Genomic DNA, 24474 nt, shown 5'->3' on the forward strand with positions numbered 1-24474 from the left:
CAGGGAGGGGGCTCCCTGTTCACTTGTGCCCGTCCCGTTGTTCTCCATTTCCAGTCTCTGAGTGAAGCCCGTCCCCAGCGCGGTGTCTGACGCCCGGCCGCGGGCACAGGGAGATGCTCATCTGTAGACGTCCTGCACGTGTCAGGAGGGTGCACGTGTGTTAGTGCAGCATCCAGGGCTGGCGGGGGCCAGGACCTCGCTGCTGCAAGCGAAGGAAGCTTGTGCAGGGAGCAACCCCTCACGCCCACCAAGCTGTACGGCAGGAGGAGGCAGCCGTGTTCACCGTCGGTTCAGCCCTCGTGTCCTTTCGTCAGGTTGCTTTCGGTAAGGTAGGAGGACGTTGCCCCAGAGCACACGTGTGAACTTCGGCTTTGCTCTAAGCGGCCTCGCCGTGTGATTCACACCTGAGTGGAGGCCGTGGTTGGCTGAGGTGCTCGGGAGACGAGGCCTGGGGGTCGCTGCCCGTATCCGAGTCACTGAGGTTAAAAGCTACGGGGTGGGTGGTCTGAGGCCGGCCAGTGGCGCTGCAGCTTTGGCCAGGAGGTTGGGTGGGGTTTTGGGGCACCTCCTCTGGGCCGTGTCCAGCCAGGCTGGGCCCCTCAGACTGGAAAGCAGGCCTCCCAGGCCTGCCTGCCGCTGTGCTTGAGTTGGTCTGCGGGCTGAGCGGGAGCTGCTCCTTGGAGGAGCCTCCGGGGAGAACGGGGGACGGCTGCAGCCTCGCTCAGGGAGGACGGACGGGGGGACTGAGCCGGAAGGGGGTGTGTACGTGGTGGGGGCCAGCCTGGCCGCGCCTGTCGCCTGACCAGCAGCGGAGGTGCCCCCGGTTTCTTGGAGCTGCCTCCTGGTGAGCTTGGTGTCATGGCTCCCGCTGCCCACTGGCCCCATTTCAGGAACAGACCTGTGACCCCCCAAGTCCCTTTGTCCTTGGCCTGCACCTGCCTTCCAGGACTCAGCCACTGCTCCAGTGGCCACAGACAAGATAGGAGTACCCTGCCCCACGGCCCAAGCCAGGCTTGTCCCAGCTGCCCACGCCAAGGCCTTCCAGGATGGAACGATGCCCGGGGGCAGCCCCCCGCCCTCCCCGTCCCGTAGGTGAGCCACGTGGGAATCTGGGGTGCACAGCCCCAAGAAGGGCGTCAGTGGAGACGCCACGAATGCCTGAACCTTCACCCTTACGGTGCTCAGAGTGGCCCGGGTGTCGGGACCCCTGAGTGACCCGCAGCTGGGCAGGGAGGGTGTCTGGAGCCTCCTGCGGACTGCAGTGGGGACTCAGTTCTCTGTGTGTGTCCCCTGCCTCCGTGTGTGCACACGGGAGTAAACTAATATGTGTGCATCCATCCAAACCAACGTGCGTTCATCTACCCGGCTGCCTTAGAAAGTGCCGTAAGCTGCATTTAACTTTTTCTCTACCAAGGTATGAGGTCAGGAGTGTAGAAATCCTTTCAGTTGTGTATTGAGCGGTGGCGGCGTTGTGAGAGGGAGACCAGTGTCCCTGTGCACTTACCCCATGGGACTGTGTGTGTGGACGTTTGTTTTGGACACAAGCACAGGCGATCTTTTGCATTTTTGCGGAGGAATGTAGAAGTCAGGTTTGAACTAGGCTGTATCATTTTGGAGCCGGGCGTGATTGTTTTCCGAGGACCCAAGTATTTAGCAGGTACCGTTGTGGCCCCAGGGCTTTCTGGAGATTGGAGGTGGAAGCCCAAAGGGCCGTCCCAGGTTTCCCAACCGGCAGGGACCCGGGGTCTGTGGTGTGGTCTGGGAAGGATGCTGGAGACTGTGGGTCTGTTGCCTTGCCAACCAGGTCTGCTTCCTGCAGGCTTTCACAGTGGGTCCCGGAGAGAGACCGGGGATGGGAGGGAAGGGTGGGCAACTGAGCCAGCCACCACGGGTTTGCCCAAACCCGCCCCGGCCCTCACTCCTTCCCTGTGATTCACAAACGTCTTTGCTTTTCAGAGCTGTTCCTTGCAGTGTGTTGATGTTATTTTAGGGCTGGAAAGCCTTGCTCGGTTCCTCCCTTCGGGAGGACCAGTGCTATGGGTGCTGGCAAACAACGCAGCAAGACAGTGGCGCTGGCCAGAGGCTTGGGGTTATTTTGATTTGGTGAAAGGAATGGAGTCTGAACTCATTCCAAAGAGCTGGCTTTTAAAAAAAAAAAAAAAATTATTTATTTGATTTATTTTGGCTGCTTTGGGTCTTCGTTGCTGTGCACGGACTTTCTGTAGTTGCGGCGAGCGGGGGCTACTCTTCGTTGCGGTGCGCGGGCTTCTCATTGCAGTGGCTTCTCTTGTTGTGGAGCACGGGCTCTAGGTGTGTGGGTTTCAGTTGTGGCTTGCAGGCTCTAGAGCGCAGGCTCAGTAGTTGTGGCGCACGGGCTTAGTTGCTCCGCGGCATGTGGGATCTTCCCAGACCAGGGTTCGAACCCGTGTCCCCTGCATTGGCAGGTGGATTCTTAACTACTGCGCCACCAGGGAAGCCCCAAAGATGCTGGCTTTTGAGAATTAATGAGACATGGAAAACGAGAGTTGATGATGATCGTGGCAATGACATGGATGAACTTTTGTTGGCTTTTTCTCTGTGCCAAGAGCTCTTGAGTGCTTAACCCGAAGGAACCCACTTAATCCTTCCACCATCCTGTAACTAGAACTTGCTTTGCTGTTCAGACAAGAAGGGGAAGCACAGAGGCTTCCTGAACTTGTCCTGGGCCACAGTGCAGTTGGTGGGACCAGAGCCCACTCAGACCACCTGAGCCCCGAGCGGCTCCCGCCTGTGTGTCTGGTCCCGTGTGTGAAAGTGACCGCTTAGCTCTGTTGCAGAGGCGTTTTTGATTTGCACTGAGCTATTGCACTGAGTGACATTTGAGGTCCACATCGGTGCTTCCTCCAGCCCTGCCTCATGTGAGTGACGTTTTGGTTCTGGACAGGTTCGCTCACCTGTTTGTAAAGTGGTAGGTTTGGACTGAGAGCAGGGGCTGTAGGGGGTGTAGAGGCGGATGTGCCCGGGCCTGAGTCCCAGCTTCGCCTCTTTTTCTGACCCGGGCCCTGGTATTCAGCCCACCTGAGCCTCAGGCCCCGTCTGTAAGTGGGAGGAGTACCATTCACCAGGGCTGCCTTGTGGAGGGATGAGGTCCCCCTGCATGAGAAAGGGTATCGCTCTGTACTCGGGGTGGGGTGGGGGACAAGGTAAGCATGCAGGTTCATGGAGATTGTTCACATCCTCATAGGCCTGTGTGTGTGAGAGCCTGTGTGCGCCTGTGTGTCTGTGAGCCTATGTGTCTATGTGTGTCTCTATGTGTGTCTTTGTGTCTGTGTGTCTTGTGTGTGCAAGTGCACGCCTTTGTGTGCGCACATGCCTGTGTGTCTGTGTATGTGTCTGTTGTGTGTGTGTGCACGCCTGTGTCTAAGTGTGTGTGTCTCTGTGTTGTGTGTCTGTGTGTCTGTCTCTTTGTGTGCATGCATGCTTGTCTGTGTCTGTGTGTCTGTCTCTATGTGTGTCTTTGTGTTTGTGTGAGCCTGTGTGTCTCTGTGTCTGTGTGCAAGTGCACACCTGTATGTGTGTGAGCCTGTGTGTGCATGCATGCCACTGTGTGTGTGTCTGATGTGTGTGTATGTGTGCCTGTGTGTCTGTCTCTGCTGTGTGTGTGCATGCATGCTGGTCTGTGTGTCTCTGTCTCCCTCTGTGCGTGTGTCTCTGTGTGTGAGTGTGTGTGTGCACTGATGCCATAGAACTGCCCACATTCTCCTCCCTGGGTGGGGAGCCCCGAGCGTTTGGCTCTTTTGGACACAGGTTGCCTCGTCTCCCCCATTTCATAATTTATTTCTTATTTAACTCTCTGTTGTCCTCGTCGCATATTTCCCTCAAATGACATTAGCCACCTGTTTCCCCTGTATTTTGAGCCACTTCCCTCCCCTGAAAATCCTTCCTGGCACCTCCTCCTCGTGTCTGCCGTTGTCCATGTCTGACTGACTTTTGCCCCTTGGGGGCCTCTCTGTGTGTCTGCATCTCGGTGGCCCTGTCTCCTGGTACCTCTGATGCATGTGTTGGATTCTAAGAATAGAACGTGACCAGGAGAACCAGATGTGTTGAAATCTGACCTCTCAAGTTCTGGAAAATACTCAGAGCCCTTCCAGAATGTTCTCCCATCTCCATCCACTTCCTTTCTCTGTACTTGTTCCCAGCTACCCTCCAGTCCTAGCCATCAGAAGCAGAAGGGCCCCAGAGAGTCCAGTCCTCTTCCCTCACCCTGAGTTCCAGGAAGCCTTGTCTGCGTTTCCCAGAGGAGCAATGTTTTGATGGGATCAGGGCCCCATTCCTCACAAAGGACGCAGCCTCGGAAGGTTTGATTAGGAAGATGCAACAACTGTCAAGTGCTGTAGTTTTATAATAGTATGATTACGCTCTCAGCCAGAAAGATAACTTTCCAGATTGATTTCACTAGGAGCCCCAATGTACTGGGGGGTGAAGTACAGCGTACACAGAATTGAGCTCTGTAAATGCATTACCATAGCCTCAGACAGGTCTGTTTGTAATTAGGGGAAAAGAGTTCATTACACATTTCATAGAAGGCTTTTAAAAAAAAAAAATAAAGTATTTGCCAGCTTAGAATTTATGAGGATATGATGATGGGGGTGAGTTGAGTGTCCTGAGACTGTTTGGAAATCGTCCAGGGAGCTGAGCGCTGATGGTCTTGGGTCTTGGTAGCCATCTCTCTGGCAGGTGGTGAGGAGTTGCAGAGAGCACGCCTTGTGCGGGGCAAGCGGGGTGATGGTGGTGTTAGTGGAAGTGTCTGTCACTGTAAGGAGTGTTCTCGAAGATTAGTCAGTTTTTCATTATGACATGTGCTCACTGGAGGAAAAACTACATAGCCCAGAAGATAGAAAGTTAAAGGACCCCCCGGATCCAAACCCCCAGAGGTAACTACTGTTATTTCTTGGAGATCCTTCCAGAAATGTTCTATGCCCATGAAGTCCAGTATATAACTTTTTACTTTTAAAAAATAATAGGCTTATTGAAATGTAATTCACATAAGATTGACCCCTTTAAAGTGTACACTTCAGTGGTTTCTGGCGTATTCCCAGAGTCATGCAACCATCCGCCGCTATCTGATTCCAGAACACTTTGGTCACTCCAGAAGAACCCTGTACCCATTAGTAGATACTCTCTAATTTAATTTCTGTCTCTATGGATTTTGCTTATTCTGGACATTTCATGTAAGAAAGAATCATAGAATTTGTGGTCTTTTGTGATGGGCTTCTTTCACTTAGCCTGGTGCTTTCAAGTTTCATCCATGTTGCAGCATGTCTCAGAATTTCCTCCTTTCTTAGTGAGGTATACACTGCTCTGTGTAACACGGGTAACTAATAAGGACCTGCTGTATAGCGCAGGGAACTCTGCTCAATACTCCATAGGGACCTGTATGGGAAAAGAATCTAAAAAAGAGTGGATATATGTATATGTATAACTAAGTCACTTTGCTGTACACCTGAAACTAACACAACCTTGTACATCAACTGTACTCCAATAAAAAATTAATTAAAGAAAATAAAATTAAAAAAAGAATTTCCTCCCTTTTAAAGACTGAATTCTGTCGTATGTGTGTGTATTGGGTTTTGTTTGTGGACTCATCCACGGATGGACGCTTGGGTTGCTTCCGCCTTTTGGTTATTGGGAATAAGTTCCTACTAGCGACGTGTGAGGGTTCCAGTTTCTGCACGTACTTGCCAGTACTTGCTATTATCTGTCCTTTTGACTTAGTGGGTGTGAAGCCATAGCTCATTGTGGTTTTGATTTGTATTTCCCTACTGACTAGGGGTGTTGGACATTTTTTCACGTGCTTATAGGCCATTTGTATATCTTCTTAGGAGAAATGCCCATTCAAATCTTTTGTCCATATTTTAATTGGATTATTTGTCTTTTTATTGTTGAGTTCTAAGTGTTCTTTGTGTATTCTAAATACTGGACCCTTATCAGATACATGATTTGCAACTGTTTTCCACCATTTTGTGTATTACTTTTTTCATGACAGTGTTTTTTTGATATACAGAAGTTTTTAATGAAGTCCAGTGTACCTGTTTTTTTCCTTTGGTCAGGTGGGCTTTGGTGTCATATTTAAGAAATAACTGCCTAATCTAATCGAAAGCCATGAATATTTACTCCTATGTTTTCCTCCAGGAGTTGTATGGCTCTGCCTCTTACATGTAGGTCTTTGATCTATTTTGAGTTAATTTTTGTGTATCATGTAAGATAGTGCTAATTCTTCATTTTTTCAAAGAAAAATGGAATCCCCTAAATGCTATTCTGCAGTTTGCTTTTTTCCCCCTTCACGGTATATTTGGACATCTCCCCACATCAGCGTGTTTAGGCCTCTGTGTTCTGTTGAATGGCTTTGCGCCATCACTCATTTAACTAGACCCCCGTTCGGCGCTCCTTGGTGTGTCCCCTGTTGTCCCCAGTTCTAAGCAGTGCTCCAGGGACCACCCTGGAGCATGTGTTGAGAAGCTTGTTAAGCATAAGGATTAATGAGCTTTCTCCTTTCATCTTTCCCCCCACTGTGGTAGGCAGAAAAATGACCCCCAGAGATATCTGTGCTGTAATCCCCAGAACCTGTGATTATGTTACCTTATAGGGCAAAAGGGACTTTGTAGGCGTGATTAACAACTTGGAGATGGGGGATTATTCTGGATTACCTGGTAGGCCCAACATAATCACAAGGGTACTTAACAGTAAAAGAGGGAGGCAGAGGAGGAGAGTCATAGAGGGAGGTGTGACCATGACAGAAAGGTCACATCATCGCTGGCTCTGATGCGGGAGAAGGGACCACGAGCCAAAGAATGTGGGTGGATTCTGAAAGCTTCTGGAAAAGGCAAGGAGGAGATTCTTCCCTGGGGCCTTGATTTTAGCCCCGTGAGACCCAGGTCAGACTGTGACCTCCAGAACGGTAAGATAGTCAATTAACGTTGTTTTAAATCTATTTATTTATTTATTTATTTTTTACTTTCAGCTGCGTTGGGTCTTCGTTGCCACACAGCATGGGCTTCTCTCTAGTTGTGGCGAGCAGGGGCTAGTCTTCGTTGCGGTGCACGGGCTTCTCATTGCAGTGGCTTCTCTTGTTGTAGAGCATGGGCTCTAGGCCTGTGGGTTTCAGTAATTGTGGCACGCAGGCTCAGTAGTTGTGGCTCACGGGCTCTAGAGCGCAGGCTCAGTAGTTGTGGTGCATGGGCTTAGTTGCTCCGCGGCATGCGGGATCTTCCTGGACAAGGGCTCGAACTCGTGTCCCCTGCATTGGCAGGCTGGTTCTTAACCACTGCGCCACCAGGGAAGTCCTTTAATGTTTGTGACAGTTTCTTGCAGTGGCAACAGGAAATGAATAAACTTACCTTTTCAGAGGTTGTAAACTTTAGGTGTTACATTCTCTACTGCAGCGGTCCCCAACCTTTCTGGTACCAGGGACCGGTTTCGTGGAAGACAGTTTTTCCATCGACTGGGGGAGGGGGGATGGTTTCGGGATGGTTCAGGTGTATTAGATTTATTGTGCACTTTATTTCTGTTATTGTTACATTGTAATATATAATGAAATAATTACACAGCTCATAATGCTGACAGGAGGCAGAGCTCAGGAGGTAATGCGAGCGATGGGGAGCGGCTGTAAATACAGACGGAGCTTCGCTCACTCACCTGCCGCTCACCTCCTGCTGTGCAAGCCGGTTCCTCACAGACCACGGACTGGTATCGGTCCATGGCCTGGGGGTTGGGGATCCCTGCTCTACTGGACCAAGTGATGTTCCAGGCAGCTCAGGTCACTGCTGGACATGTGCCCGCCGTCCCCCCCCACCCCTTAACGCCCTGTCAGAGTTCCTCCTGTTTTGTTGGAAAAGTCATAAAAAATATTGATCAGACTCAGCACAAAGGACTTGCGTGCTTCCTCCAAGTGTGACGTCTGGACTGTGTGGAGAAGCCCCTGGAGGGGAGAGGCGGCCAAGGTGGGCTGTCCCGGGGCTGGACACTGCAGGATGGCCTGTCCGCATGTGGAGCCCTCGTGTTGTCAGGTCATCGTCTTACCCTGGCTCTGCTTTCCGGTCTGTTTTCTTTGCGTGGACACAGTATTTCAGCTTCCTTTCTAGCCAGAGAGGCCTCGTAAGCTGGCTGGGGACCTAAGCCACCATTTCCAGTGTTACTTCTTTGTGTCTTGAATTCGAGACTATCAACAAACAAGCGACTTTGAGAAACCCTGGAGGTTGGGAGGCTGCTGGGGTATGGGGGGAAGAATGGGGGGCTTTCAGGTCTCCTCTGATTTGGGGTGGGGGGGTAGCTAGAGGGCTTCCCTGACATCTTAGGGGTGTTCGCAACTCCCCGCAATTGGTCCAGGCGTGCAGCCGGGTACCCCCTTATCTGGTGTTTCCTCTGGCTGCTGACCTGGGGGTGCAAGCGGAGGGCCTGGTCCCTCCTAGGCCGACCTTGACCCTTGTCCCGGCCCCGGGCCGTGTTCCTGAGGCTCTTGCCATCTGCCTGTCCGGTGAGGACATAAGAGGATTAAATTGCTAATTGAGTATTGGGGGAAAATATCCCTAAACTCAAATAAAGGCCCGTTAAATACCTTTTTCAGATGAGAACTGTAATTGACTTAGTGATTAGGCAGAAACTAAGGCCTTTGATGTAAAAACTGTTGCCAGGTTTGAACCTGAGCTGCTTTTGTTTGCAGAGGAAGGGGCTGCCTGCCAGTCCAAGCTGAAATGCAACTTCTTTTATGTCCTCTGAGCTTGACTTTTATCCTATTTCATAAAACACAAGGCTTTACATTTTTTTTTTTTCTTTCAATTTATCTTTGGCTGCATTGGGTCTTCGTTGCTGCACGCGGACTTTCTCTAGTTGTGGCGAGCGGGGGCTACTCTTCGTTGCCGTGCGCGGGCTTCTCATCGCGGTGTCGTCTCTTGTTGTGGAGCACGGGCTCTAGGCGCGCAGGCTTCAGTAGTTGTGCCGCGCGGGCTCAGTAGTTGTGGCGCACGGGCATAGTTACTCTGCGACGTGTGGGATCTTTCTGGACCAGGGATCGAAGCCGTGTCGCCTGCGTTGGCAGGCGGATTCTTAACCACCGCGCCACCAGGGCTTTAAATTTTCACACATATGGCTCTTCCATGGACCAGCTTGAGGTTTTTCTCCAAACAAACTAGCTAATTCTGTGACATTGTTGAGATGAGCAGACACACAAAACTCCCAACAAATGGTGACAAAATCTGTGAGCTTAGAGATTGGTTTGTGTTAGTTTTAAAGTTTTTGCACCTCAGAGACGATCTCAAACAATCTTAAAGGAAATCAGCGTTTGAGGCTGTTCACCATGATTGATCCCTTTATTCATCTGTTACATTAGGCGTAATGGAAACAGTTCCTGTATTTTCTCACACTGTAATAATCAGGCAGTGTAGTCAAATCATAACATATTATGTCTGTAATCAAGTGATTATAGGGTGTGGGTGCATATTTGCCACCGTGGGGTTGAGGAATGAGGAAGAGATGGCAGGTCGTTTAGGACAGTGCCGAGCCCTGACCACGGGGACAGCCGGGGATGTGGCCTCTTCTGTGCGTCTTGGAGTGTGTGTTCTTGAATGGCATTGGCCCCATTACCCCTCCACCCCGTGAGCCCCCAAGTCCCCAATTCCCTCCTCAATCCCCGGCCGTGGACTTCTCTCCCCGTGCCTGGAGCTTTCCAGAGGCCTTCTAATTGCCAGACCCAGGGGCTCTCTTTTGGTCTGTTTCTGGAAACCCTCCTGCCCTGTAGCTTCTGTTGTAAAACTAACAGGCTGCCCCGGCTCCAGTCCTGGCTCTGCCCCTTTGAAAAGGGTGACCTTGGGCAAGTCAGCTGCTCTGCTTCTTTATCTGTAAAGTGGGGGGCTGCGGTGCACATCTTTACGTCTTGGGGTGCCGTGCAGGTTACAGAAGGCGTCTGCGCCCCGTGCCTGGTGTGGGACTGGATGTGCTGTAGGGTCTCCTCCCAGCCCTCAGCTGTGCCCCCAGACCACGCCTGGCCTTGGTCACACTTCTGAGCTCTAGGCCCGTTCCGTGTCCCCAGCCCCTAGGGATGGTGAGTCTTTCTGTCCGTCCTGCCCCTTCTCTTCTGGTTCTGGGGGTGCCTTGCCCCATCCATCGTCTGGACTCTGCCTCAGGACCCTCATCCTTGGGGCTGTGGCTTCAGTCACCCTGCTTTCACTCTTACCCAGACGACGGCAGTGGCCCTGAGAAGCTTCCCGAGCCCCCTCGTTGGTCGCAGTTTCCTCCGCATGGGTAGAAACTGAGAGGCTTTGATTCCTTCTGTGGAGAAAATGAATGCATTAATTGGATCCAGGGTCTTTGACAAACACTGTTCTATTTTTGCAATTGGACAGGAAGTTGTAGTTTTAGAACTCTCTCTTTATAGATTACAACCCTGGGGGACTTGGATTGTTATAATAAATTATCATCCTTTTCTTGGTAGGCTGATTTTCTTTGATTTCTGGTAAATTCTAGGAACTTGCCGTGTTTTCTTGATCCTAATTAACTTTGCTGGGACTTGGGAAGGGGCCCCTGCGAGAGAGAGAGAAGGAAACTAGCATTTCTTGAGTGTCTCAGAGGTGGTAGGCGCTGCACCAGCTCCTCAAGAGTGTTATTTGATTTAATTCTTGTCGAAATCCCTGTGAAGTGGGTGGTATCATCCGTCTGTTACAGATAAGGAAACTGAGGCTGGGCAGGTGGGGAAGCTTGCTGCAGGTCACGTGGCCGTAATGAGAAGGTGGTCCGTGTGGGTCTCTGGTTCCCAAACCCAGACTCTGTGTGGCCCCAGGACCCTCTCCACGGACAGAAGGTGGTGGTGCTTCTGCTGGTCTGTGCATCTCCGCTGGGGGAGGTGGTCTCCGGAGAAGTCAGAAGGGCCTCCTCTTGGCACTTACCTTTCATCCTGCACATTTTCTCAGCCCACGTAACCTTTGTTTTTTTTAAATTTTATTTTTATTTTATTTATTTATTTTTGGCTGCGTTGGATCTCCGTTGCTGCGCGTGGGCTTCCTCTAGTTGCGGCGAGTGGGGGCTACTCTTCGCTGCGGTGCCTGGGCTTCTCATTGCGGTGACTTCTCGTTGCGGAGCACAGGCTCTAGGCGCGCGGGCTTCAGTAGTTGTGGCACACGGTCTCAGTAGTTGTGGCTCACGGGCTCTAGAGCACAGGCTCAGTAGTTGTGGCTCACGGGCTTAGTTGCTCCGCGGCATGTGGGATCTTCCCGCACCAGGGCTCGAGCCCATGTCCCCTGCACTGGCAGGCGGATTCCTAACCACTGCGCCACCAGTGAAGTCCCCACATAACCTTTTAAAACCTTTTTATGATCATGACCGTGGCCTCTATCCATCGAATCTTAAAGTGGTCAAGCTACTAATGACCAAGACGTGACATGCTAGGATGCTTTCCTTGGACTGAGCTAGCAGGTGTAAACTGCAGGCTTGAGCCTTGCTTTCGCGCAGTCAGACTCTGGGGGGGCGGGGGAGTGGGGGACGCTGCTACTGGGGCTGAGCGTGACCTTCCACAGACATCGATCTCGCCTGCCGTGCAGTGGGCCGAGGAGGCCTCCCGGTGTCCTCGCATGGGGGAAGGATTTTAATCCGGTTTCTCGGGCCAAATACCCGAGACCAGCTTTCTGCACGTTCTGCGGAAGTGTCGGTGCCTGTGAGGGTGCCTTCAGGTGCTTCTCCTAAACATTGGGTTTCGGCATCACTCGTCCGTTTGACACGTCGAGGGCCTGCTGGCTGTGGGCCAGACCTGGGGCCAGCTGTCAGTCTGGATCTCCATCACCCGGGTCCTGGCACGGGCCCCCTCCCCGCAGAGCTCTGGGCCCCTTGCCGGCGTCGTAGACCAAGGTGGAGGAGCCCCGCTTAGCTTTGCGGTGTCTGTTTTTTTTTTAATATTTTTTTTATTTTTGCTGTGTTGGGTCTTCGTTTCTGTGCGAGGGCTTTCTCTAGTTGCGGCAAGCGGGGGCCACTCTTCATCGCGGTGCGCGGGCCTCTCACTATCGCGGCCTCTCTTGTTGCGGAGCACGGGCTCCAGACGTGCAGGCTCAGTAATTGTGGCTCACGGGCCTAGTTGCCCCGCGGCATGTGGGATCTTCCCAGACCAGGGCTCGAACCCGTGTCCCCTGCATTGGCAGGCAGACTATCAACCACTGCGCCACCAGGGAAGCCCGCGGTATCTGTTTTAAGGGCATTAAGGGGGTGCTTTTAAAAGGTTCATCTTTTTAGTGCCCTCTCTCACAGTGTAGCAGCCACCTGACTGACCATGTGACGTGTGGGAGGGGATTCTTGGGAGGAAGCCACCAGGTGTTCAGGTATTCCAGTGCTGTTAGGAAGATGCACTTTGCTTTGTTATTTGTGATGAAAAGGTTCCTAAAAGGCCACTGTGAAGTGTATCTACCCAAAGCTTCTCATGTTACTCATTTCCAAAAAGTTTCAAAGGGGGTCTTGCCACTGTACTCTTCTTTACAATATTTTATCATGAAAAATTTCAAACGTATAGAAGAACGGAAAGGATTTTACAGTGAGTAGTTGTTTACCCACGACTTGGATTCCGCAGTTAACATGTAGCTGTGCTTGCTTGATCACATTTGTCCATCCCTCCACTGTTTCGTTTTTCGGATGCGTTTCAGAGTCAATTGCAGACTTCAGTACATCTCCCTCGAAGTGCTGCCACATGCATATCATCTGTTACCAACTCAAGTTTGAGACTGGTTTCCAGTTGTTTTTTCTTTTGAGATAAACATTTATAAACAAGGAAATGCACATTCGCGAGGGTGCCATTCGATGACTTTGGACGACCTTTTCACTGTGTGAAGTGGAGGGCAGGTTCTAAGTGTGAGAGCAGGTGCTTTGTCTCCGTGTCTCATATTTATGTGGTCCAGCTGGACCCAGCTGGCACGCGGGAGAATCTGTTGGAGGGAGACGTGAGTGGACGCAGATGAGGCAGGAAGCGTTTTGGGTCCAGCGTGTGTGGACCTAGAAGCCCCTGCCTGACAGGCCCTGTGTTAGCTTCCTGTGGCTGCCAAAATGAAGGGCCACAACCTGGGCGGCTTAAAGCAACAGAAATCTGTTCTCGTAATTCTGAGAGCCGGAGTTTAAAATCAGGTGTCAGAGGACCGTGCTCCCTCCAGGGACCCTGGGGGAGGGTCCTTCCTGCCTCTTCCAGCTCCTGGGTCTGCTGGAAGTCCTTAGCGTCCCCTGGCTTGTAACTGCATCACTCCGGTCTCTGCCTCTGTCATCACATGACCTACTTCCTGGTGTGTGTCTTCCGGGTGGATGTGAATTGGAGGGACGTCCTTCAGCCCAGTACAGGCCCGAGCCTGGCTGCAGGGGCCACGTGGGCCTCTTGCCCTGGTCCATCCCCCTAAGGAGGGGCCCACTCCCACCCCAGGCCAGCGGGCAGCTGTAGGCAGAACTTGATGTGTGGGCTGGCATCTTGGCCTCTCTTCCTTTTTTTTTTTTTTTTAAGTCTTTATTGAATTTTTTACAATATTGCTTCTGTTTTTTTTTTTTAATGTTTTGGTTTTCTGGCTGGGAGGCACGTGGGAACCAGGGAACCAACACCAGGGAACGAACTCGCACCCCCTGCATTGGAAGAGCAGAGTCTTAACCACTGGACTGCCAGGGAAGTCCCCGGCCTCTCTTCTTTCTTGTCACAGTTGAGCTGGAAGGATGTTTGGAAGTGGAGATCCTGGGAAAAGGCGGGGAAACACTGTTTTCTGGGAGAGAACCTGTCCCAGGAGAAGCCCGAGCCATGGCCTCCCTCCCCAGTGATCCCTTCTCAAGCCCAACGACCCTCTCCCCGGCTGGGAGGCCGGCACTGGGCACTGCTGAGGCTGACCATCTGCCTGTTGGCATTTTCGTCTTTATCTCCAAGCCCTGCCCTCCTCCTGCCCTCCCTCCAGCTGCCTGACCCTGTGAGGGGTCTTATCCTCTCACCGCGTCTGCACCTTTGCTGGGACTGTGCTCTCCTCCTGTGTCCCTTCTCCGCCTGGGCCTCTCCGCTGGCGGGGACCGTGCTCGCTCTACCTGGGCCGTGTGTCTGCAGGTCAGGGGTCTGCCGGGCAACAGCTGGGAGCTCTCAACGCCGTGTTTGCAGAGGTCCATCAGCAACCTGCTTCCCAGCCGGTACCGTTTGCTGGGGCTGCTACCTGTGTGAATGCTCACCTAGAGATCAGGGGTGGGGATAGGAAGCTGTGGGTCACAGCTGAGAAATTTCCAGAAGGGAGCTGTGGAGCCAGGCACTTGCTGTGTGGATGCCCTCAGGGAGGTTATCCCAGAGCGTGTTGGGTGGGTGACATTGCCAGTGCCCTTCCATCTCTGGTGCCCTCCGTGGGGATTGCCTGTTGACTTTGTGATGGCTCTGGTGCCATCAGGACCCCTGCATGGCATCCTGAAAGGGGCCACCCGCAGGCAGAAGCTGTCAGACTGAGGCCAATGTGGAATTCGTCCCTGACTGGGTCTTGAGAAGTCCTAGCAGCTGGTCTGAGGGCAGCAGGGTGCTTACAGATGGAAGCACAGTTCCTTGTTTGCGAATCCAGAGCTGCTGTTGGCTTGCTGTCTGCACTGCCCCGGGCTCTGCTAAGCATTTACGCTTGTTCTCTTGTTGAGTAGACGCACAACCCATTGGAGCAGAGTTCGCCTTGTTTTTTCCGAGGCGGAAGCTGAGGCTTATCGGGAAGGTCAAGGCACGTCCTAAAGCTCCCAGCCCTGAGAGGTGGTGGCCCCAGTAAGTCTGTGTGGGGTGGATGTTGGTCCACTTTCCTGGGCTCCTGGCCCCTTCCTCTGACATCAGAGCCAGCCGGGCATCTTCCAGTCTCTTTTTTTGTCCCTCCGCTCCGTCGTCACACTGCCCTGTCTGACTCTACTCTCTTGCTTCCCTCGTGTAAGGACCCTGTGATGGCCCTGAGCCCAGTGCCTAATCCGGGCCACGCTCAAGATACTTCATCACAGCTACAAAGTCCCCTTTGCCCTGTGAGGCGACGTATCCACAGATTCAGGGCACTAGGAAGTGGACGCCTTTGTGGGCCTGATAACTGAGCCCACCGCACGCTGTCAGAAGGGATCTTAGCGCAGTGACATGACCACTGTGGGTGCCTGTCTGGGGCCAAACAGCCCTGTACGCGTATTCTCATTCAACCCTCACAGCGACCGTCCGGAGAGGGCTTTGTTATTCAGTTTGACAGGTGGGGGAACAGGCTCGAATGTTGAGGGACCCCATGCAGTAAAGGGCAAAATGGAAAGAGACCCTGATGCTTCTGAGCCCAGGGTTCTGCCCGCGCCCAGGTGAGAACAGTCTGTGAGCAGACCCGGTGCTCAGATTCAGGTAATTCGGGAAATGGGGGGCCCACGTAGCGGGAGGGTCTGTGGTCTCACCTTGGCTCGGCCCTTCTCGGCCTCACTGGACCTGGGAAGCGGGTCTCGTCTTGGAGCCTGTTGGTTCAGAGACTGACCCATGTATAGTATTTATTCCTCACCCCACCTGGGCCCGAAATTCCCATTGCTAATCAGTACCCAGAAGTGGACGCTCTCATTTCTCAGATTGGTGCTCTCTTTACCTCCTTAATAAAAAACAAGGTATAAATTTAGAATGTTTATGGAATTAAACATTATAACCAGCATTGAAAATCTAAGGGAAGACATGGGGTGAGTGGCCCACGATTAAAAATATTAGAGAACCTGTCTCTTTACGCCTGCCTTTCTTGGTGCTTTTCCTCTTTCCCTCCTCTCTGTTTCTTTCAGTGTTTTGCTTTTTAAAGAGGGAACTGCTTTTCACTTTGTCCAGGATGAGCTCCAGGCCTGTCCTTCCACCAGCCTTTGCTTTACTTGCTGGGCTGAGCCTGATGAGCAGGAGTTGTGATGTGTGTATTCTTCCTGGAGCAGGACCGGGGCCGCTCGCCCTGGTGGAGAAGCACACCAGCCTCCTGCGGGCAGCTGTCACCGCGGACCAACCCCTGTTGGGAAGCCCTGTGTGCCTGGGGCCTGGGAGGGGACGGGACCTTCCTTCAGAGGCAAGAGCAGCTTCGTTAAGGCTGGTTTCCTTCCTGCTGGCCAAAAGGAATGTCAAAGCCAGATCTTTATCTTACAGTGTATAAGAAACTCCCTTCTTCGGACTTCCCTTGGGCTTAGTGGTTAAGAATCTGCCTGCCAATGCAGGGGACATAGGTTTGATCCCTGGTCCGGGAAGATCCCACATGCCGCAGAGCAACTAGGCCTGTGAGCCACAGCTACTGAGCCTGTGCTCTAGAGCCCATGAGCCACAACTACTGAGCCTGCGCGCCACAACTGTGAAGCCCACGCGCCTAGAGTCCATGCTTCGCAACAAGAGAAGCCACCACAATGAGAAGCCCGTGCACCGCAACGAAGAGTAGCCCCCACTGTGTAACTAGAGAAAGCCCGCATGCAGCAACGAAGACCCAACGCAGCCAAAAATAAATAAATAAATAAATAAATTTTTAAAAAAGGAAAAAAAAGTCCCTTCTTAAAAAGGGGATGAAGACTTACAAATAAACTTGGGACCCTTTTAACGTGGGAAGCACATAATATGTATGCACACCCTCTCATTCCTGTCTTGCTTTGCAAAGACTTTGAGAAAGAAGTGAGTCACTAACTGAAAATTCTTTTGACTCCTTTCTAGGTGAGTTTGGTGGTGGTTTTATGGCCACTGAATATTACGTGCTGATGTTCGGCCAGTGTTTTAGACACTAGTTTTTAAAATTAATTTTGTTTGGGTGTCCCATGATTCTTTTAAGTCCAAAGATTGTTTATTGTAGAGTCCAGCTTCATCGAGCCTCAGTTTCTTCACCTGTAAAGTGGGGAGGATGGCAACCCTCTGATAACACTTTTATCGGGATTAAGTGTGATGGTGCATGTTAGGACATGACCATGCATGGTTAGGACAGTGCCTGGGAAGTAGTATTACTCAGGGGACCTCAGGTGTCTTCCTATTCATGATAAAATACTTTAAATATAATGTCTGTATTATCTAGCTCTGTACCCTCCAGTGTGATAGCTGTGAGCCACAAGTGACTATTTACATTTAAATCAAATGAGAATTTCAGTTCCTCAGTCGCATTAGTCACATTTTTAGTGGCCAGTGGCCACGTGTTGCTGGTGGCTCGCATGCTGGACCATGCAGATGAGGGACATTTCCATCACTGTGGTCCACTGCCTGTGTGGTGATGGTTAAAATGTTGGCCATCTGTGCCTCCTTGTATAGAAACGCATTTCCCAGGCCCTTTTCCGATACGTATTTTACTTGGAAAACCCTTTTGTTCGATAGGGAAATTGTGAATCTTTGTTTTAAAGACAGCTCTTCCAGAAGACAGAAGGATGGATTGGCTTAAGGAGAGAGGCCGACAGGGCCCGACAGTGGAGTGGATGCTCAGTCAGGGAAAGTGACCTCCCCGCCCCGTCCCCCTGTCCGTCCCCCCCCCCCCCCAAATCCTGGAGCCCCAGAGTCCACGGTCTGCTCTCTGCTCTGGCGCTGGCCTGGATTCAGCCTCTCTTTGGGTCTGAACTTCACTGCATTTTGCTGGACAACTGCAGTGAAAAGGCATAAACAACCTGCTAGCGTCGCTGAGAGCTCCTCCGGGTTCTGCCTTCTCCTCTCTGGGCCAGCTGGCCCTTCAGCCGCCTGCCCCTGAGTGTGTGCGGTGTGACCCAGCTTCTTACACACGCACAATTCCAGGACGTTCACTGGAATTGCACTGAGTGCCTGCCCCCCGACGGCTGCTGTCCTGGAGCTCCTACGGGGACCGTGACCCGAGGCCTCCCCTGCAGGTGTCCGGCCGCCGTCGGCGGCACCTGCTATGAGGAAGTGTGATCAGACCCCAGGGCCTGAGTCCCTGGTTCCTGCAGGCCGGGCTGGTCCTCCGGGCAATTGGGATCCCGCCCCTGGGCAGTACCACCCTGCCCCAGCTGGGGCTCCCCTGCCCTCTGGACTCCCCGCATCCTCCCCGCTTGCTCTGCTCGCAGTGTGAGGCCCTGCATAGCCTCGGGATGGGGTGGTCAGCAGACAGACCAAGTAAACAGAGGTGGAACTTTCATTCCCCCCTGCCCCCCGACCTCCGGGAAGGGAAGAGAAGCTGGAGATGAATCTCTGTGAGAACTTCTGAACAGTGAACACCTCCAGGTACTGGGGGGGTGGGGTGGCGCCCTTGGAGAGGGCACGGAAGCCCCTGTACCCTTCCCCGTGACTTGCCTACACATGTCCTCCGTCTGGCTGTTTATAATCAACTGGCAAGTAAACTGTTGCAAAGTTCTGTGAGCCATTTTGGCAAATTATCAAACCTAAGGAGGGGAGGTGGGAATCCCCAGTTTATAGCTGGTCGTTCAGAAGGATGCGAGGCATCTGATTGGTTCTCATCGGCACCTGAGGCGGGGGCGATCTTGTGGGACCAGCCCCTTAACCTGTGGGGTCTGACACTAATTCTGGGTGGCGTCAGAACTCACTTGAATCTTGGATGCCAAGTTGCTGTCCGAGGAATTGGAGAATCGGTGTTGGTGTGGAAGAAGCCCGCACGTTTGGGGTCAGAACTGTTGTGTGGATGGCAGACGTCTCAGTTAGTGATACCAAAGGTCCCAGAGGAGAAGGAGCCACAGACTCAGAATCAGCACGTCAGGTTTGTGCCTCCGTCTGACCCCGGGGTCCGGTGAAACCTGCCTGTTAGAGTCACGGGACCCTGGGGAGACTCACACCCATGCTTGGCAGCAGAGAGGCTGGCCCGCAGCAGCTGGGTGACTGGTCCAGGCCACACAGCCCGACCCTGCTCCCAGCCAGCTCCAGTGCCCCTGCTGGCTCACATGCCATCTTAGTGGTGGCAGCAAACTCATTTCCCAGCATCCTACATGTAACGTAGGAAAGAAACAGGGCACGTGAGTAAGGTCAGCAGGGTCGAATGGTGTTCATGTGGAAGTTTGAATTTTAGAAGGTTTTAAATACATTTTACATAATACATGTGTATTTATTATTTAATAGCGTCAATAAATTAAGGGATGCCTTCCTGTAAATTCCTTGACACCTTGACCAGTCCAGGAGAACACAGTATATGTGGATCTGTCCTCCTTTCTCGATTTGGGGATGCCATTTAAACCTGCATCTTAGGTGACTGTCCACTTCGTTCTTATTGGTACAGGAGGGGTGTTCTCTAAAGCGTCTCCTAAAGCTGAAGCCACATCATTTTCCTTCTTGATTTCCAGTCTTGTAAAACAATGTTCCCTGAAAAGAATATTTTTCTTTTTTTCATTCACAGATTTTTTTTTGTACGTTGTTGTGATCACACTGAATATATAGTGGTTTTTTGTTTTTTTTTTAATTGAAGCGCAGTTGCTTTACAATGTTGTGTTAGTTTCTGGCGTTTAGCAGAGTGATTCAGTTATATATTCTTGTTTAGATTCTTCTCCCTTATAGGTTATTACAAGATATTGAGTGTAACTCGCTCTGCTATACAGTAGGGCCTTGTTGGTTATCTGCTTTATATACAGTCGTGTGTATCTGTTAATCCCAAGCTCATTGTCCAGCAGAGGTAGAAGTTCCAACCAAGCACCCAGGGAAACAGGTGCAGACGGGCCAGGCTGCGGCTTGGGACCAGGGGATGGCTGCGCTCAGCAATCTGCAGGCAGAGGGACCTGCGGGGCTGAAGGTGCAGAGTGGTGGAGGCGGTCCACCTGGCCCTCAGTCAGGATGTAGCTTGAGGAGGCAGAGAGATGGATGTGAATGTCCATGGCCAGTTTCCTGACACTCACCTGCCACTTTCAACTGACAGATCCTGGCTAGAAGAACCAAACATGATTTTGAGCCAGGTAGAGGAAATTTGAGGATTTAGCAGAAGAGAAGTTTCTCTTCTTCTGTAGCCATGAAGGTCAACTAATGACAAAGTTTTGGTGTACCCTGCTATGGACTGTGTCCTCCTCAAATCCACATGTTGAAGCCCCAAACCCCAGTGTGATGGTATTAGGAGGTGGGGTCTTGGGAGGTGATTAGGTTTAGATGGGGTCATGAGGGTAGGGCCCACATGATGGGATTAGTGCCCTTATAAGAAGAGATACCAGAGAGACCTCTCTGTCCATCTTTTGAGGACACAGCATGAAAGCATCCTTCCGCAAGCTAGGAAGCAGCTCTCATCAGAAACCAAATCACCTGGTGCCTTGATCTAGGACTTCCCAGCCTCAAGAACTGTGAAAATAGGGGACTTCCCTGGCGGTCCAGTGGTTAAGACTTCGCCTTCCAAGGCAGGGGGTGTGGGTTCAATCCCTGGTCGGGGAGCTAAGATCCCACATGCCTTGTGGCCAAAAGACCAAAACATAAGCAGTATTGTAACAAGTTCAACAAAAACTTTAAAAATGGTCCACATCAAAAAAAAAAAAAAAAAAAAGAACTGTGAAAGTAAGCATCTCTTGTTTAAGCCACCCAGTCTGTGGCGTGTTGTTACAGCAGCCGGAGCTGACCAAGACCCATCTTATCTGGAGATACTGAGTTCTTCCTGCAGCAGCTCCATCCCAAGAGTCTGACCTGGTATTGGGGGCTGCGGCATGATCTTGCCTCTGGGGCACTTGTGGAGGAACAGTGACTTGAGACATTCAAGCGACAAGCCTGCCACCCAGGAGTTGAGCTGGAAAGCTGCTTTGGGAATAGCAGTTGGCATCAGGTGGCTGAGCTTTTGGCAAGAACGAAACATCTGGGGACCAGCAGGCAGAGCACCAGGCTGGGGACCCAGAGGCCAGGGTCACGGTGCTGCTGACACTCAGTATATTGCATGACATTGGGCCTCAGGTTCCCCATGGACAAAGGGCAGAAGTAGGGTTTGGGCTTTGTTCATTCACCTCTGTGCCGTGAGTCTGTCCAATCCATCAAGTGCCATACTCATTTCATTCTCCAGGCTTTTTTTATTAAGCTGCTGTTTGGGGGCTGGGAGGTGGTACCCTGAGTGCTCAGTGAGCATTTGCTCTCTGCGTAACCTAGAAGCACTGCCTAATTTTAATGAGCTGACCCAGCATCTGCTTTGAAGAACTTTGTGGTGTGTATCTTTGCCATGTTCACCGGTGGTCATGCTGTGTGGTGGTGGCCGCGTGAGTACTGCAGACGGGCAGGTGGAGGACAGAGGAGAGGGATGCTGGGTGCTGGGGGCCCCTCCTGGGGAGGACGGCTGCCCGGCTGCAGGGAGCATCACCGGCTGTGGCCCCTGCAGAAAGAGATGCCCACGTAAGGGCACATCCCTCTGGGCCCTCTTCCAGTGGTCTGCCTGGCATGATGGTCTGGCCGTTTGGGCCCATCCTGATGATACCGACAGGCTGCACATGCTGCAGGGCTCCCCGCGGGTCCTGGTTCTCTCCCCTCCTTCCACAGATCTGCATCTCCCACCCGTACCCTGCATGCCAAACTCCACCTCTGCATCTTCCCCAAGGGAAGAATTTATGTTGTCATGAAATCTGGGTCTTTCTTGAGGTCCCTTAGCAGCTCTGTCCAGTAGAAATAGAATGTGAGCCACATGAGTCCTTAAAAATTCTCAAGTAGCCCCATAAAAAAAAGTAAAAAGGAGCAAGTGGAATTCATTTTACTGAGACGTTAATACATTGTGTCTAATCCAGCACATCCAAAGTCCCATCCTTCCCATCTGCAATATATCGGATTTATTAGGGGGGTGGACTTCATCCGTTTTGGTTGTAAGCCTTTGGATTGCGGTGCGTCGTTCACTCATGGCACATCTGAGTCGGACCAGCCTCATTTCAAGTGCTCGGTAGCTGTGTGTGTCTGGTGGCCTCCCCTGGACAGTTTTGATTTAATCCGGTGTCTTGACCCTCTGCCCAGAGCCTTGGCTGGAATGGACGCTGCCTCTCGCCGAGTGCCTGCTTGGAACTGAGTCCTTTGTGTGTTCGGAAGTCATCGGATGCTCTCGTGCCACTTGCTGGGGTCAGTGGTGGCCCAGAGTCCCTGCGGCCCAGAGCACGGCTGTGTGGCCCCGGCCCTGGTTATTTTTATGTGACCATTCTCTCCGAGCATCCTGAGCGTCCCGTCCCCCGAGCAGGGAGTGTGTGTCGTCACCCTGTGATGGCTCGGCTAATTGAGCCATAAACAAAAAGTGCCTTCAACACGGGCTCATCTGCCCCTCCTCTGGGAGGGAGGGCAGGCTGGCCGTTCCTGAAATGTTACCCTCTGTCAGCGCTGCACAAAAGCCTCATGTCTGTGGGCTCTGACCTGATAGATTGCCTTTGTGCTGATTGAAAAAACCCAAGCCAGGCCTGGTGTGAATAGGGCTGTTGCCCAGGCAGGGCGGTGTTCACAGGGACCGTCCCAGGGTCCGGCTGCGGTGGTGGCTCCATCAGGACTGCCCCTGGGGAGAGGCAGGTCGCCCTGCGTCTGGACTGGGCTCCGAGGGCCCGGGTGTGATGGGAGTGGAGTCTGGAGCTGGGCCTGGGGCCCAGGGACCTGCTTGCCTTACTGCTCCCGGATATCTTTGTGAGAAGCCAGTGACGTGATGGAGACCTTTAAAATGATAGTGAATGTTCCTAACGCTACTGAATTCCGTGGTTAAACATGTGTAAGATGGTGAATTTTATGTTATGTGTATATTTTCACCAGAATTTAAAAAAAATCAGTGCACTATTTAAATATTTGTGTTAAAGCTTGATAGTTTTTCAGTTTTTAGGGTCAAAATTATACATCTATAGTGTATTCCTGTCTACCTGTCTATCATATAAATCATGCATATTAGGCATCTGTATCTATCTAGATATACAAACATATATCTTAAAATTGTTTCCTTTTCTTTGATAGTCTAAGTCTTAGAAGAATTCAGGGTTTCATTATCACTGGCTAAAGTTAAAAGGTACCCAGTTTAGTGATCTTGGAAAGAAAATCAGGAAACAAAATGATAGTTTCCTCAACTCTTGTTACAGTGGGTGCCCATTTTCACAGCTTATTGCCCAAATTACAACTTTTAGGTAAGGGTGCACTGGGGCAGAGTCTGTGCACAGCTAGGAGATCAGAAGCGAAAGGTTTCCTCTGCTATGACCAGCCGGCTTCTGGGAGCCGGGCCCCTTTTCTCCTTGCGGGAGGCATCTTGGGAGCCCCTGACGGTCTCACCGTGAGGTCAGACAGGGAGCATTTTGGGGCCATCAGCCTGCTGTCCTGAAGGAGCCCTGGTCAGTACTTGAGGGTTTCCAGGCGATGCCTTTGCTTCCTGGTTAGATGACCTTCATATCCCCGTGCTCTGTGGTCTCAGAGATTTTCCTTTTACAGGCATCTTCCTCGGGCACAAGAGTCTTCTTGGGACTCAGTACAGCCTTGGGTCAGGCTCCCAGCAGGTGAACCGGCCCGCCCTTTGTTGTTGCCATTTTTGTAGTCCTTGCTTTTAGTGATTGAGGGATGTAACACACCCGTAACGAAAAATTAACCATTTTAACATGAACGCTTCAGTGGCATTCAGTACATTCTCACCTCAGTCTAGTTCCAAAGCAGTTGCATTGCCCCAGGAGGGAACCCCGTACCCTTAGCAGTCACTCCCCATCCGCCCCCCTGCCCCCCCCCCCCCAAGTCCTTGGCAACCACCAGTCGGCTTCTGTCTCTGTGGATTTACCTATTCTGGACATTTCAAATAAATGGAATCGGACACTGCGAACTTTCATGTCTGCCTTCTTGCGCTCAGATATTCTTGAGGTCCACCCCTGAGGTACCGCGTCAGTAGTTTTTTTTTAAAAGCTGGGTAATGGTATTGCTTTGTTGGCCTCTAACCAGAGTTTGTCCGCTCATCAGTTGTCGGACATTCGGGCTGTCTCCACCTTTGGCTGTTGTGAAGGGCGCTGCTGCTAGTACATGTGTGTATATGTATTTACTCCAGTTACTGGTTTTCATTTCTTTGGGAGATGTACTTAGAAACTGCCTTGTTGGGTCACATGGTAATTCTGTGCTTAATTTTTTGAGGAACCACTAAACTTTCCCCCATTGTTTTTCTTATTACTGTTGAGAATGTGGAAATACTGGCCGCTTGCCTGTTTCCTCCTTTTTTTTTTTTAACAGAGATAAAGATTTATGTTAGGGAATTGACTTCCATAATGATGGCGGTATAAGCCCAAAATATGAAGGGGACAGTTGATGTTCCATCTCAAGTCCAAAGGCCATCTGTTGGCAGAATTCCTTCTTACTTGGAGGATGTCCGTCTTTTTTTCTTAAGGCCTTCAACTGATTGAATGAGGCCCATCCCCACTATAGTGGGCAGTCTGTTTTACGCAGTGTCTACCAATTTAAATGTTTCTCATCCAAAAAGCACCTTCATAGAAATATCCAGAATAATGTCTGATGAAATAGCTGAGCGCTGTGGCTCAGAGAAGGTGACACATAAAATTAACCTTCCTAGGGTGCTTCCTTATTTTCTTTCGTCTCTCTCTAGGTGGCAGTGACTTCTCTGTAGGTGCTGGGCAGAGACGGGGGTTGGCAGGTGTACTTTCCCACTT

The 24474-nt window shown here is 51.5% G+C and overlaps 1 protein-coding gene across 4 annotated transcripts in view; it reads left to right on the forward strand.

Moving 5' to 3' along the window:
* The window catches only part of AGAP1 (ArfGAP with GTPase domain, ankyrin repeat and PH domain 1), a 550747-nt gene that overhangs the window by 56928 nt on the left and 469345 nt on the right, over nucleotides 1–24474 (forward strand). The window lies entirely within an intron of this gene.

This window comes from Balaenoptera physalus (genome assembly GCF_965194825.1).
Source record: "Balaenoptera physalus genome assembly, chromosome: 6".
In the NCBI taxonomy this organism is placed as follows: domain Eukaryota; kingdom Metazoa; phylum Chordata; class Mammalia; order Artiodactyla; family Balaenopteridae; genus Balaenoptera; species Balaenoptera physalus.